Source organism: Nyctibius grandis, chromosome 15 (assembly GCF_013368605.1).
Source record: "Nyctibius grandis isolate bNycGra1 chromosome 15, bNycGra1.pri, whole genome shotgun sequence".
In the NCBI taxonomy this organism is placed as follows: domain Eukaryota; kingdom Metazoa; phylum Chordata; class Aves; order Nyctibiiformes; family Nyctibiidae; genus Nyctibius; species Nyctibius grandis.
In genome coordinates, this window is record NC_090672.1 from 525,973 (window position 1) to 541,444 (window position 15,472).

Genomic DNA, 15,472 nt, shown 5'->3' on the forward strand with positions numbered 1-15,472 from the left:
CTCCGAAGATATGACTTCCCTTCCCCCATGCTGAGACGGGCCAGAAAGGACAGACAGATAATTTCAGCAGTTCAGATATAATGAGGTTGAAATATCTCAAAATTCTCAGTTTATGGCCTGCCCCTTCCAAGACCTCCAAGAGAAATTATCTTCCCCCTGTTCGTTCTGCTGTGGAGGTGACTTTTAATTTCAAGCAGGAAAAAACTGATATGAACAACTCACTGTTCTGAAAGGAGCATAAGCAATACAATCTTTATGCTACTATCCTCATCCAATATTGCCCATTGATTTTAAGGTAGCACGCTAGACAGTCAAAGACAGAAAAGTCAGCATTACTGTAATACTTGCAAGAGATCTGTGAAGGTTAATGACATGTAGGTGGAATACAATAACTCGTGCAGGCCCTGGTATGCCCACATTCTGTAACACATTCTGTAATTCTAACATTCTCACTGAGGCATTTGGGTGTTTAGGCTTTAGCTTATATTAAGCTCTCCTTGGTTAATGTATTAGGTGCTTTTTCCTTTTTTCCCTTGTCTGATATTATTGCTGGACTCCTAGAGTTTCCCTCTTGGGCTCTTCACTGGTGTGGTCTGAAGCTTCTCTACTCTGCCCAGTCTAATGAAGTGGGTAATGTTAGTCATTGCCCAGGCTGAATCTTTTCTGGGCTGGCTGGCATCTCTGCTTCCACCACAGCAAAACAGAAATTTCCAGCCTTACCACTGCTGCTGACTTACCTGGCTTTGGATCCCATCCCTCCTCCATCTCCATCACCTTTAATGAACAGAAAATTGTTTCACTTCGTTTTAGTTGGGCAGGTTATTTGCATGGAACCAGTAACCATTGCATTACTTGGAGCAATCCATACCAAGTGGTGTCTGTTCATGGTTAATTGTTTGTCAAGTCTGCCAAGAGGAGAGGAGTTGGAGCTTGAGCCTGTAAGAATGCAGCAGCATCTCTCTCATCATGGGCTCAAGAAATACACATGGTAGGTGTCACAGGACAGGTGGCAGCTCTAGCCAACTGCAAGTAGGCACTGCAAAGTAGCAGTAGTATTAGTCTCTCTGGTTGGTGTGAACAGGTTCTTTTGCTGACCTGTCATGATCAGACCAATACCATAACATTGAGCGTTTACGCTGGTGTGGATTTATCTGCTTGACACTTACCCATTGTTGTATCCAGTTTTGAAAGTTCTTTGTTCCTCTCTTGTTTCTTCCTTCCCCAATCCATCATGCCCTCAGAACAGTGGAATTTGGCTGATATTTTCTTGAGAATGTTTTATATCTGGGGGACTGTAAAATGGATTGTACCATCTCTAGTGCTGACTTGGTCCGGGAAATTCGCTGGTGATGTCCTTTCATAAACAGGATGAAGGAAATACTATTTTTATTCAAAATTTTCCACTGCATTTGGGTGCAGCCAGAGACATAAAAAGACTTGAAAAACTTCAGTGAAGAGATTGGAAATAATGTTAAAGAAACTCATGCCCTCAGAAAGAGAGTTTTTTTTCATGCTATATGAATTTGCCAACACGCATCAGGGTAAAGGAATAGTGACAGAAGTGAGAGAAAGGCAATAAGGAGAGGACCTGCCAGCAGCTGGTAATACCTAGTAGTCTGTACAGACAGAGGCTCTGGAATTGGAAGGCAGGAGAAAGCTACAGTATGTGAGAAAACAGCTGCAACATTGATTGGTGACCCTTCCTCTTCATCTTTTCTTCCTAGACAGAGTCTTCAAACTCTACATTCCATCTCTCCAGGCCATTTTCCATATATTCTCCTCATGTCCTCTCTTCCTTTCCCTCTTCCCCTCCCCACTCCCATTAGATACAGACCCTGGAGAACCTCACTTCTGAGAGTATGACGGGGGACAGATATCACTTAGATATCTTAGATACCTACAGATCTTCTAATGTGTCTTACTGGCAGAAATCTGAGCTCCTACTGTCTGCATAATTGTTATTTAATAATAAAATCCCACAGAACTTCAAAGGCATAATAGGCTTTTTGCACAAAACTATTTGCTAAAATATCCCTTGAGATGCAGCCTTCTAGACTTTCTTGGGCACAGGGAAAATGCAGTAACAGGCTCTGGTGGCTGTTATCCCTCTTTAGCTTCACATTCATAGCCTTCATCTCTTGTTTTCTCCTTCTTCCGTTAAATACTGTGCAACATGTACTGGCAAACAGGGCTCTGTCCAGGAAACAGCAGTCAGGTTTCAGACAGCCAAATACGTGAAGTATAGCTATCTTGAAGACGTTCAGGCAAAAAATGAAGAGCTGCTGATATTTCTCTTGAGAGATTTATTTTTTTAAGTGCCAGTGCTCAATTATATAGATAGCATAACACAGTGCCTTGAAAACAAGCACCACAACACAACATGTTTCATAATCAGGTGACATAATCACAACAGGTTCTCTCTGATATCAGGAACATCTAACAGGATCTCCGTAAGAGTTCTTCAGTCTTCTTAGCAGTGCCACACCAATGGCACCTATTCTTCCCAAAGATAAAACATCAGGCATCTGCAGACTTTTTGCCACAATATGCTCACTTTTGTTTTCAGCCACTAGACCTGGTATTTTAGTATGATGGCTTTCCTATCTTGAACCCACTTTTTGGTACAGGGTTTTTGGCACATGAAGAGTAAACATGAATCTCCATCTCCAGCTTCCAGTTGAGTGCGTAATATGCAGTATGTGGACAGGACTGGATGCAAGCTACTTTGCATCAAGGCGTTTCAGTAGCATTTTGGCATTGACCAAGTGCACATACTGTTTTCTCACTGATGTGGTATTTTCTCTGAAGTTTTTACTAAGGTTCATCTGAGGGCCAGAAGGTTTACCTGAAAAGGAAGCCAGTTCTAGATATCCTCACAGGACAGCTGGGCCCTCACTAAATGACGATTGATGGACACAAGATGAGGTTTGGTTGCACTAAACCTGCACAAGCACGATACTTATCTATCTTTGACATTACAAGACAGAATCACCATAGGGCATGTAATTGAAAATACAACAGAAATGGATGTTTTGGGAGTCATGTCATGTCCACATGCATATGCTGGTTCAATGATGTCCCACATGTTGTTTTAGTAGTGCAGAAGTCTTAAGATGCAGTTTTTATGCCTTTCTCTCACATTCTATGTAGATTCAATGACATTTCCTATCTGATATTCTCCTGATTAAGTACTGAAGAATATTAACCTTTACCACTGAGGAGCTCATATTAGAAGTATACAAAGAGATCTTCCCAGAAAGAAAAAAACAAAAAAACAAAACCAAAAGCATTTTCCAGACTACATTTCTTCAAAATTTAAATGAGAAATTGTGAATTCTAAGATGTGTAAGTTGGCATCACTATGTAATTCTTCATATAATTTCTCACTGCCGTTGCTTCCATAACTGTCTCCAGATTTCCTATCAAGCTAAATAAGGCCACAATTTTTACTTTCATTAAGCAATGGTGAGAAGTAGAGCAGTTAAGTAGTGTCTGGTGGGGTGGGAAGAGCATATGGAGAGGACAGAAGTTTAAGAACCTAAACCTTGATAGCAGGTTGCTGTTATAATGTGCAGGTTTTCTGCTAAACCATTCTCCACTTTGGGACACAGAATCCTGCATGCATTGGGTCTGTTCCCATAAGCCTCAGTTTCAGAATTAGGCACAAGTTGAGTGGGAATCTGGGCATTTAAATTTTGTGTATTGGTTCTGTTAGTACTCATCCCTCCCCACTGGCCTTTCCAAGATCCAGTAATGTTAATTTAGGCCATTACTGAGCCTGTCTCTATTTCAATAGGAGGGATCAGGAGATGTGACGTTCTGTTTTGTAATTCTGTGGAAAGACCTTCATGATGTTTTTCTAATTTTAGAATTGTTAACTCAGGAGTTTTCAAAATCCTACTGTTCCAGGATGCAGCAGAGAACACCACACCTGTATGATAGCAACAGCACCTTCATTTTAGTGGAGAACTTTGCACTGTCATTAACTGAAAGTGAGTCTTTCTGGGGAGCTAGACCAAAGGAAAATGTGTTTTACTGAAGAGAGAAAAAGTTTGTTCAAGCAAGTGGAAGAAGACTATGTTCTTGCAGTTATATGAAAAAGGAAATCTTGAATGTGTTGAGGTAATAGCTTTTTCCATTTTTCCTCTTACAGCACTGGAAGGCTGCCTCTTTGTGTACCTGTTCTTCTTATCCTTACTTTACCAGTCCCTTCAGGCTCTGTAACACTCAAGTGCAATTGTGAATTTAGTCCTGAATTAGGAGGAGATAAAGAATATCTACTAAAAACACACCAGAGACTGATGTGGTTGCAAATTCATGGCCACTAGTAGAGTGATTATATGACATGGATTTATTTATATGACTACTGTGCAGTCATGCAGCCATTGCATTTCATATAGTACCTTGTCACTGAAAAGTGCGAGAGTGACTCCTTGTGCACCGGGGCTTGGAGTCTACAAATTTTCATGATAACTATGATTAAGACTGAATCTATCTCTGAATTGAGATGAGTTTTAATTGACCTCGTAGAGATTAAAACCGAGCTGTTATCCACCTTTTAAGTGACAGTCACCAATGTGTGAATTTGTTTATTTTCATATTCCTCAGTTACATTTCATTTCCAGTGAAAATTCACCTTAGATATGTGCCAGAGATTTGATTTGGGTTGATGGGTTGAAATATGAATCTTATTAGAGGCCATTTGTATTGGGAGCCTTGTGTAAGATACTGTACTCGAGGAGCCAGTGATCAATAAGCCATGTCTACTCTGTTGGTCCTTGTACTTAGGGCTTGAGAATTCTGTGTGTTATTAAGCTTTAACTTATAATATTTATGTTATTAAGCTTTAACTTATAATATCTATGAGAAAGGTAAACTGTCTGCATCAAGAGGTGGAATGTCTTGATCCTGACCAGCAGACCACTGTACATGGAGGAATCAGTGATCCACATGACAGTTAACCTGAGCATGCTCGGGCCCATGCTGCACTGTGCTGGGCTGCCCATCCAGCCTGGCCTTTGGGCTGGGCTGTGCTGCACAAATCCCTTGGCTGCAGGGCACACTCAGACAGATCATTGTAAGGGAGGACCCTGTAGGCAACTCCCTCTTGGTAGCAGTGATTACACCACCTGCGTGGCCTTGCCTGTATCTAAAAGTGCAAAAAGAAGTTCTCATGCGGACACCCTTTATGAATAGAAATGGGTTTTTGTAAGAAAATTGTAGGAGCATGAATGACCCAAAAACAAGGAACCTTTCCACAGATGGGATCTGTGCAGTGTACCATGGGTCCATCCAATGCTGCACGAACACGGGGTGCCCAGCATCTGAAGGGATATATGATTTACTCAGCATCTATCTTCCTATTCTTATTCTGTCTTATCCAACTGGCTATTATATTAAGCCATTTGTTGTTGGACATTTCTTACTGACATCCAGAAAGAAACCTGTGTTAGCTATCCCCTCCTGCCCTCCTCTTGCAGTATGTCATTGAATATTGAGACTTTGCAGCTTATTCACAACTTCTCACCTGAAACCATGATTGCATTACTGTGAAAGTCCTTCTTTTGGGACCTAATTAGAAAGAGCATGTTCTTCTCTCAGAGGCAAAAATAACTGTCTGAAAAACTTTTTTCTTTCTAAGAATGTTTCTTCTGCTCTTAAAAACAAAGGTGTGCTAGGACAATTTACCTAACTGCCTTTTCTACCTCTGGTGGAAGTGAGTTATTACATTAGGAAGTGAGAACAGGATGAAATGATGTAGATCTGAGTGCAGAAAAATAAAGGGCTGTGGCCTTCCCCAGCCACTTTATGGTCTGTGGAAGATAAAATCAGATAAAATAAACAGTGTGACCAGCATTTAAGTTATGGCAGACTTCAGAATACAGTAGTTTGGAATTCTAAAAGCAAGTGAATTTCCAACTTGGCTTTCATCAAATTCTTATTATTTCTTTCACACTCTTTCTTGTTGACCTATCTTCCTAGACTGACTTGCTTCCTCTTCAGATTCAGCAATGTCACCAGCTCTTCAGTAAAAATAAGTCATGCCAGAGCCTACTTCCTTTCTATCTGTTGTGACAAGCAGCGTACTCTCACCATACCTACCCACAACAGATCCATATGTGAGCACGTCCTATGAGATTATGTCAGAGACCAATACTCTTGTCCTTTTAGATATTCCACATGGGGAGGTTTTAATGTTTAATACCAAATTTTCTTATTTGAAGATATTTGATGTTACATGGGTTTTTGATTTAGCAGAGAGATACAGCAGTGTGATGAAATCACAATACAAACACAATAGAACAATTGCAATAAAGAGTTGAATCACAAACCAAATGCAATTCCGTCTCTACATACTCACCATTGCTGGGCCTCCCCAGTTGCCAGGAAGGAATACCCTTCCTATGCTGCTGACAGAGTTGTTTCCCCACTCTGTAATGGCCATCAGGGTATGATATAAATGGGTAAGAGCCTGGCTGAGCAGCTGCACTGATGGGCTGGTGGAGGTGGCCCATGTGAGGATGCTGTGAGAGTCTGTAGGTTTTCTCTGCCCTTTCCTGAAACACTGTTCTGCCTCAGGCACTCTTCAGCATCATCCACTTGCACAGCTTTTCTGTGCAACTTTGCCAGATTTTAGGCTTGCACATTTGCATAATTTCCCAAAGCTTACTGGGTCTTTAACGAGGAGACAATTTGGGCATTAGAACACAACTTGTAGTGGGGTTTGAAGATGTTTCTGACAGTGGTAAATTGTGAGCAGCCTACTCAACTCTGATCTTTCCTCACAAGCTTTCTGAGTGGTTAGTTAGATGCTGTATCATGAGCCATAACTCAGAATTTTCGTTATTCTCTTCTCCCAATGGTACATTTCCTGCAGTTCTATTGCAGGCACATGAGTGCCTTATGGCAGTGCTTGGGAGCCCACACAAGTAGCAGAGTTTCTTTTTTGGGGGCATCATATTAGAATAGGTGATGTAATGGCCCCCAAAGAGTGTAGATCCTTGATACAAACTCAGTCTTTTGTCTGTATTATTAAACTAAAAATGTGGCACAAGCCGTTCTTTGACCCAGAGGCCAAAAAGCTTAGTTTTGCTTTGTCTCTGATTTTAAAGGAACCACAGATACTCTGTAGGTCCTGCCTTTGTGTGCAAGAGATAGTTGTGTGGGCAGGCCCACCCACTGAATGTTCCTGGCTTGGTTACGCTGTTGTTATCTGAACTGTAAGTAGCAGAAGGCTCACAGCGAGAAGATGAATGTGTAAGAGTTGTGTGCAGTGGTTTTCTTTCTCCGTGAGACATGAAAAGTTATGGAGATGGGAACAAATCTCTATACAGAGTGTCTTTTTCAGTCTTTCAAACACTGCAAGCCCAGGCCTTGGAAGAGAATGTTGTCACCTCTCTGGGCATGATACAAAGAAGATGTACCAGCCCCCACTGCCCTAGGAAGTCAGAGCAGAATTGTAAGTCACCAGTATGATCCCAAATATGATCAGGAATTTGAAATAGTGCTGGTACAGATGTGGAAATATTAAGACTGCTGTATGAGCCCTTTAGAACACTGGATGTGGTACTTGCCATTTCTGCATGAAAAAAGAGATTTCTTCAGGCTGGAAGTGGTGTAGAAAAACAAAGTGATCTAGAAAACTAATTACTGACTTAAGAGGTAGCAAATAAAAGAGCTTGGTTTGTTTAGCCTAGTCAAAACAAAACTTTCAGTGAAAACGGATACATGAGAAAGGCTTACTCCAGTGGAAGGAAAGACTGTTTTGATCTAAAGAATGACTTTTACAAAAGCACTGTAAAACTGCCAAGAACATAGCATGGTCACAAATAACTCTAGGTGAGAATTCGGTTTCTAAGGACTGTTTTGTAGTCTTAGGGCCACCAAGATGGTCAGGGGACCTGACCACAAGATGTATAAGAAGCTAAAAGAAATAGGTTTGTTCGATCTGATGAAGAGGAGGCTAAAGGGAGATCTTACTGATATCTACAGCTATCTGGTGTGATGAGAAAGAGTAGACACAAGCTGGTACATGGGAAATTCATATTAGATGTAAGGAAAATTATTTTTACCATGAGAGTGATCCAAGGCAGGAACAGATTGTCCAGAGAGGCTCCATCTGTGGAGGTGTTCAGGACTTAACTGGACAAATCCCTGAGAAACCTGATCTAATTACGCCTGCTTTGAGTAGGGTGTTGGACAAGATGACCTCTGGAGGTCCTTCTGATCTCAGCTATTCTGTATGATTTCATGATCCCAGCTACAGAGCAGGCTAAGCAGCACAACAAGGCTCTTCTACTTAGGCAAGAAGAAGCATAGAGCTGGTTCAGGCACCTCTGCATGATATTGTGGACTGCAGTACAGACATGACATAACAGCATGGCACAGTGAGGTTAACTTGTATCTTGCTAGTCAGATAGCATTAACACCGAAGTTATGGGCCAAGCACTGAAGAAGTAACCCAGGATCTATGATAACCTCCAGCAGCTTTGCTGAAACCCCTGCTGGTGTGTCCCCACTGCCCATAGCAGCCCGAGAGTGGGATTTGCTCAGCCGTGAGCAGGACCAGCTGTGCTGCAGGTCACACCCGGCATCTGAACACAGTGAGCATCCAAGGCTGTGGCTCAGCAGCCGTGGTATGGCTGCATGGAATGCTTTGCCTCCCAGGTGCAGGCTCTGCCCAGAGCCACAAGCAGTGGCTGCGTCTGATGTTGCCTGTGCTCAGCCTGGCTGCCTGTACAGAGGTGTGTCCTCCCCACCAGGGAGCAGAGCCTGCCCTGGCTCTGGAGCAGCAGCACCTGGGCTCCAGGCTCTCGGTTGCACGTCCTCTTTGCCAGGTGCTGACCCCAAGGGGAACCTACCTGCCTTGCTGCTGTGTGTCAGCTGGTGGTGACAGGCATGGCAGGACATGGCAGTTGCTCTGGGTCAGCCCAAAGGCCAGCCCAGAGCAGTGTCTCCCTGGCAGTGGCTGGGAGCCTTGCTGGTGTCTGAGGTTGACAAAGTAAGGGAATTACGAGAACAGGCAGAGGCACTGAGGCTTTCCCTGACCACCACCCCATTCCCAAGGTGCTTCTGGCTCAGACATATCCCAATCGTGATGCGTTTGTTGTGTGTGGGGTCAGGAGACTGCAGCTGGTTCTCTTCCCATGACATTTTTGTGGCAGCTTTTTGAATAAATGGAAACATTCACCAGCCACTCCGTTCATGGTGAGGAGCTGTGCAGATTAACTATGAGTGGTTTGAAGAATCCCATCATCCTGTCTTTGGCCACCTGCTAATTTTACTTGATGCCCCTACTTCTTGTGCAGGGAAATTCAGTCATCCATCCACTCCTTCTCGTTGTCCTCTCTTGATTTTACAGACCTTATCTTACAACTGCTGGCTGTATTCTCTCCAGCTTGAAAGGCCCAAGGCTGACTGGGCATTTTGAAACGCTGAAGGACATTTCAGATGCCTGTGCCACATGACACTGAATGCTCTTTCCAGTGGGAGGGACCCCTGCGGGGTGCTTGAAAATCTCTCTCATTCTGATTCATGTTTGTGTTGAAGAGATGAAAAAGTTTTCTGTCTCCCCAGTGTACATAAAGTGTATGATGTTCTCCTCAAAATGAAGTCGCCTATACTGGGGGAACCCAGTGGAGCCTGATTAGGTATGAAAATATCTTGGCTCAGCAATTCCAATGCAAACACATCTCTGAGGACCCCAGCTGAAGTGCCTATTTTTGTGATTATTGATATCACTGCTCTCAGGGGTCAGGTTTCAGAAGAAAATCTAATTTTTCGCTGACATTGTAAAATCTGAGGGGGGGTTAGAGGTCTCTAGGGAGCAAGTGAAGCATTTGGCTCCACCAGCTGCACAAGGAATATGATCTGGACCAAATATAAGAACTCAGGGATTTATACATTTGTTTTAGGTGTTAGAAGTTCATTTAAAGTGATGGTTCTCCTTACAGCCACACTCACATATGCGTATCCCACACTGTTTACGGTATTCTAAGGTTTCTCCTCTGGACTGGCCTTGCTGATGCTGTGCAGCGTCTGAAACCTTCCTAGGAAAGAATGTCTGGTTGAATGTGTAGATGGACCAGTTTTTCCTCAGAGAACTATGGACACTGTTGACCATGAACATGTTCACCCTTTTTTTCTGTTTCATCACCCCAGTTATCACATAAGTATGTGAAACAACATTCGTAGCTCTCTCTGGTAAGAAAAGAGGTTCCTGTGTGCCAGAGAGTAAACATTTTTCTCTCCTTATGTGAAAAAATTGTTTCACAGAAAGAGATTTCTCCATTGCTGCTTTTGCACTGGGAGATGGATTCGTTTTCTTCTTTGGCAGCAGAAGTGTGTCTGTCCTCTTGGACTAACACTTACCTATTCTCTTTGTAATACAACAAGAGGGAGATCTCCTATGTCGCCTCAGATTTCCACAGGGAACCAGGATCATCATGTCTTGGGCTCATGAGAAGTGTCTGCAGCAGCATCTCTGTACTCTTGAGCCTTCAGTCAGGGGTTTTAAGAGACACTAACTCAGAAAAAATAGTGAGGAAAAGTTTTATATCCTGTATCTGAATGTTATCATGGAAGATTTCACTTAGCAACCTCCTTCATGCTCAGATGAGATCTGTCCTCCTTCTGTTCAGCCAGGAATGCTACATCAGTGCCAGAGAAAACAGTGTGTGCTCAGTGGTCACAGAAGTATTGCAGAAAAGTGAGTTGTGTTATCAGGAACTTGACAATGTACTACAGGGACTGGAGAAGACCAGACTGTTGCTAACAGTGCCTTGCATTTAGTTCAGGGGAAGGTGCCAGCCTTCCATCAGTTCACTCTTGCCAAAGCAGCAGTTCCCTCATGCCCTCAGCTGAGATGTCCATGAGGTAGTCCTACCAGCAGCAACGGGCTTGTTAACATGCCCAGGAAATAATCCACACATGCAATGGCTACTTGGATTGTTTGGGAACAGCCTGTGGCATGGCATCTACTAAACAGTGGATTATCTGCATAACAAGGAAGTTTGGCACCTAAGAGTTTGTCTTCCACATTATGCAAAGCATTCGGGCTGCTTCCAGCAAAGGCCAACCATGCAGTGCAGTAGCAGGGAGGAATGCACAGAGCAAGTAGTTCAGAGCCAGGACAGGTTACAGACTGCATGCTGATACTAGCGCAGCTTTGCCTTCTCAGAAAGGAGAAGGGAAAGGAAGGGGTTTGACCCTAAGGTTCAGAGGAGAAAATGCTGGAAAGATGTTTCTTGAATTGTGACTGTCAAATTGCAAATGACAAAAAAGAGCCCTTTTTAGGTTATATGCAAGTGTTCAAGAGAGTGTGTGTATGTGTGAGAGCGTGTGTGTCTCTGTGGCAATGTACAGGGATTCCCCCCCACACACCTGCATGTTCTTTTGCCTTGAGCCACATGCTGTGCTGTCTCTCCCTGCTGGGACACGTCCCAAATGAGCAAGGCTGGTTGGCCTATGGCAAAAAGCTTTTGCCAGTAGTCCTCTGAGGGCATATTAGGCTGGATGCTTTGATCACAAACATGCCGTTTTGGTCAGTTCCTCTCCTTTTTATTTTGATCAAGTTGCTTTCCATCAAGTTTCCTCCTTGTCAGCGCTGAACAAGTAACACATGTGGCTACTGCAGAAAAGGAACAGTGAGGTTTGTGCCTTCCCAGACAGGTCAGACAGAGGAACTTTCCAAATATGCTTGTCATTCACTTGTTATCTTGGACACTGCTAGAATATTTTGAGCAGCAAAAGTGCCTGCAGCCCTGCCAGCTGAAGGGTGTCAGCCGGTAGGCTGGCTGTCCAGTAGGGAAACACTCCTTTCCCCACCTCACATTGCTCAATACCTGACTGTTTTCCGCTTTAACAGCAGTTTCCCTGCTGGCTTTGTTCCAGAGGTGTTTCTTGTTAGGGAACAGGGCTGAATCTGACAGTGTGATAGAGGCAAGACTGCCATGGTTCCAAGCCCAGGTCCAACCAAATAGTGAGGCTGAGCCTGTATTCCCAGAAGGCACATGAACACAGAGGACACATGTGCAACACAGCTGGCCACACAGATCAGCACAGGTGAACACACTCAGCGCTTGCACAAATACAAGCAGCACTAATGGCCTCATCCTGTTCCCTCCTGACCGTTCAGGGTGAAGGTCTGGTAGTGGCAATATAGATAGACGTACATACAAAGTGAACCTGCCGGTACCTGGGCATAGACAGTCAGTGTGCCCAGTAGCTGTCCCTGGATCTCAGTCTCCCCAGGCCACGTGATGTGTTCCTTATGGCTTGTAAGAAGACAGCTCTGGAAATCCTTCCTGAAGAGGGACTGGACAGGTGTTAGATGTCTGAAGGAATGGGAGGACTTTCCCTCTTTCCTTCAGGTAACCTGTGTTTGACTACCTACTGCCGTTGTACAAAGCAATGGTTTGCTGCTTTGTTTACGGATATAATTTTTAGGGTGTGGTTCAATGTTTTCTTTTACAGTTCTGTTAGCAACCATTGCTTTTTTTTTTTTCTCATGCAAAATATTGGCTTCCCCAGCTGCTTTGAGTTGCATCTTGTTAAAACCTGCAGAAACCTGCAGCCTGTGATTTTTCCAGAAGTGTTTTCTATGTCTGGGCCCCTGCAGCTCCAATTCTCTGATGACCATATTTTTTTGCAGTTGTCACCAGATCTGTCATTGTTCTGGACACATCTTTCTAGAGCGAAGATAGGCATGCTGTTGCTTAACTGTACCACATGATGGGTCAGTTGCTGTCATCCATGTGGATAAAATTCTCCCACGTTGTTCCACAAGGGCTAGATGACTGGATCATGCAAAGGAGCAAACGAACTGGGTTTGAATATTCCTTCGCTTGTGTTGGACTTGGCTTCAGTGTGTACATTCCTGATGGAGATCAGTCCCATTCCTGCCATTTGGAGACAGGATTGATGCCTGATTGTATTGGCATCAGTCTTGTGCCTGATCCCCAAAATACTATGACATTATTCATTTCCTCAGTTCAGAAATGGAACCAGACCACCTGGGCCCTGCTCCATTTGCACATCTGTGAGTTAGAAATCACAGCCTTTGGCCATGCCTGTATGGGTATCCCATGGGATTTTCTTTCCCAGGTCTTTTATGATAATGTAGTCTGGCTCCAGGAACTGTATAGCAAATTTGTGCTGTGGCTGCACTATGCCCAACAAACTTTTCCTTGGTGCCAGAAGGTCATTTGGCACTGCAAGCCCATGCTGCTCTTCAACCCAGAGGCTGTACTAACTTACCTTTAATTTATGCTTGGTTTCATTTCATAGACAGTCTAATTCTCTCTTCTTATTTTATTTATAGGCTTTCTATTTTAAATCGTTTCTTAAGGTGCAGTTCATTTTGATTTCTTACTGTAACCCACACTTCTCAGTATGGACTCTGTCCTTTCTTCTTTTTTTTTTTTTTTTCTTTCTTGCTACTTATACCTACATCCTTTCTGAGGTCGTCCTGCTGGGAACCCATTCCTACCAATCTTTTCCATGTGGTTATCAGGATAGAAATCCCTGATAATGTTAGTAACATTAATTTGAAGATATTTGAGGCTGATCCATGCTCAAGATTGATTCATTCTGATAATGGTTGTGAGGTGTTTTCGTAGCAATATTGGTTAAACAAATTCTTATCAAGCTTCTGCCCTCCTATGTAGAGAAATGCGGCTATTTCTGATACTGCACATGAACTGATTAAAGGAACTGACAAAGTTAAAACAACTTTGCCAAAAAGAGGGTGCCTATTTCTCATAGCCTTTTCTACTTTGACCTTTCTTCACAACTGAATTGCCTACATTGAATCCTTATTGTCCCAGGCAAACAGAAGGATCTTAGCCCTGGGATGAAAGTAACAGTGGTGTGGATAAATCTTTCTCATCTAAATAGAAGGATGATGAGCTACCATCAATGGACAATTCTTTTTTCCTTGATAACCTTTTAAAACTTTTTTAGATCTAAACAGGCATAGCTCTGCACTGGAGGGGATCTGGCCTCAGCTGGAGAAGTGGCAGTAACCTTATGTTGCTACCACTAAATTTTTCCAGCAGAGACATACTTCCAGAAAGCACTGACTAGCAATGACCTTCGTCCATGCACTGCACTGCTCTGATTTGTATGCTTGCCTTAGTGGCAGAAAAGTGAGAGCAGTAAGGGCTTCTTGAAAGCTGGTGTGCAAGTACTGCAGAGTATGCAAGCCAGAAGGCCAGCTTGTGTGGATTTGGAGGCTTACTAGTGAGTCAGAGAAGTGCAATTTAGTTTTTACCACGTCTAAAGGCACCTTCACAATGACCCTCTGGCCATTATTACACTGAACTGTGAACTGTTGCATTTGCTGTTCTGCATTTGATGTTCCTGTGATGATATCATGCTGACAACGTCCCACCCAAATGCAGGTGTCTATCAATACATGCGGTGATACAGGAGCAAGGCAGTCTTAGCACTGCTTCAGTGTGAGCATTGAGGCACCCAGCATTGATGCAGACACCTTTTTGCACACACTTGCTGGCTTGTAAGGCATGACTTCATTCTACAAAAGCTGTGCTGGTACTTACGCAGCATATTTTCTTTCTTCCTTTTTTAGCAGTATCTGTTGATATAGAAATCACACATGCTGGGATGTATTCTCAGATTCACTCCTGAGTCCCTCTTAAAGTCTGATGTTACATTTGTCATTTCCATTTCTCTGGCATTGATTTAAACACTGTTTATATGACCCAGAAAATAATTCAGTTTCTTCAGATTTTAATTAATTTAGTAATATTGGCTGAGTACCATCTATTCCTGGTGCATTGTTACTCTTCTATTTATTCCAAAACCTCTTGTATAAAAAAAGTGGGGATATCCCTAATTGCTCTTTAGTGAAAAACCAACTTTTCTGCAGAGGTCTTATTTTCTTCTGTGCTCTTTTTAGTCTGATTATCTGTTGGCTTTTTAAATGCTCCTGAAATCTTCACTGCAACCAAAACACTCACAAACTACTGCCATGGGGTTTCTGGTAAGCTAGAGCTAGCTCTACCAGCTGCTTTCATTCAAAAATAATTTTTCTTTTAATCACGTTGATGAAAATTACTCTTGGTGCAGAACCTTTGCTGTCACAGCAGAGTAGATGTCTCTGAATGATCAACACAAGAACCAGTATGTCTTCAGACAGCCTTTGCCAACCTTATTCACAGAAGGAATTGTACTCCCCCACTATGAATAATATTTTTTCTTCTTTGCACTTAGCTGTACCAGACATGAATCTTGTCAGATAAAAGTCTAAACTGCGATTCAGAAAGAATTAAAACTATCAAGATCTCCAGGAAAAAAAAAAAAGTGATCAGTTCTTATAAATCTATGGATTATTCAGTACAACACTTCATTTGAGAAACATCCCCCATGGGATTTGCAGCATGCAAGTGCTGTTGTAGGCCATGCTGTCAGTATGAGGAGGGCATGCTGGAGGGATCAGTGCACCCTGTGG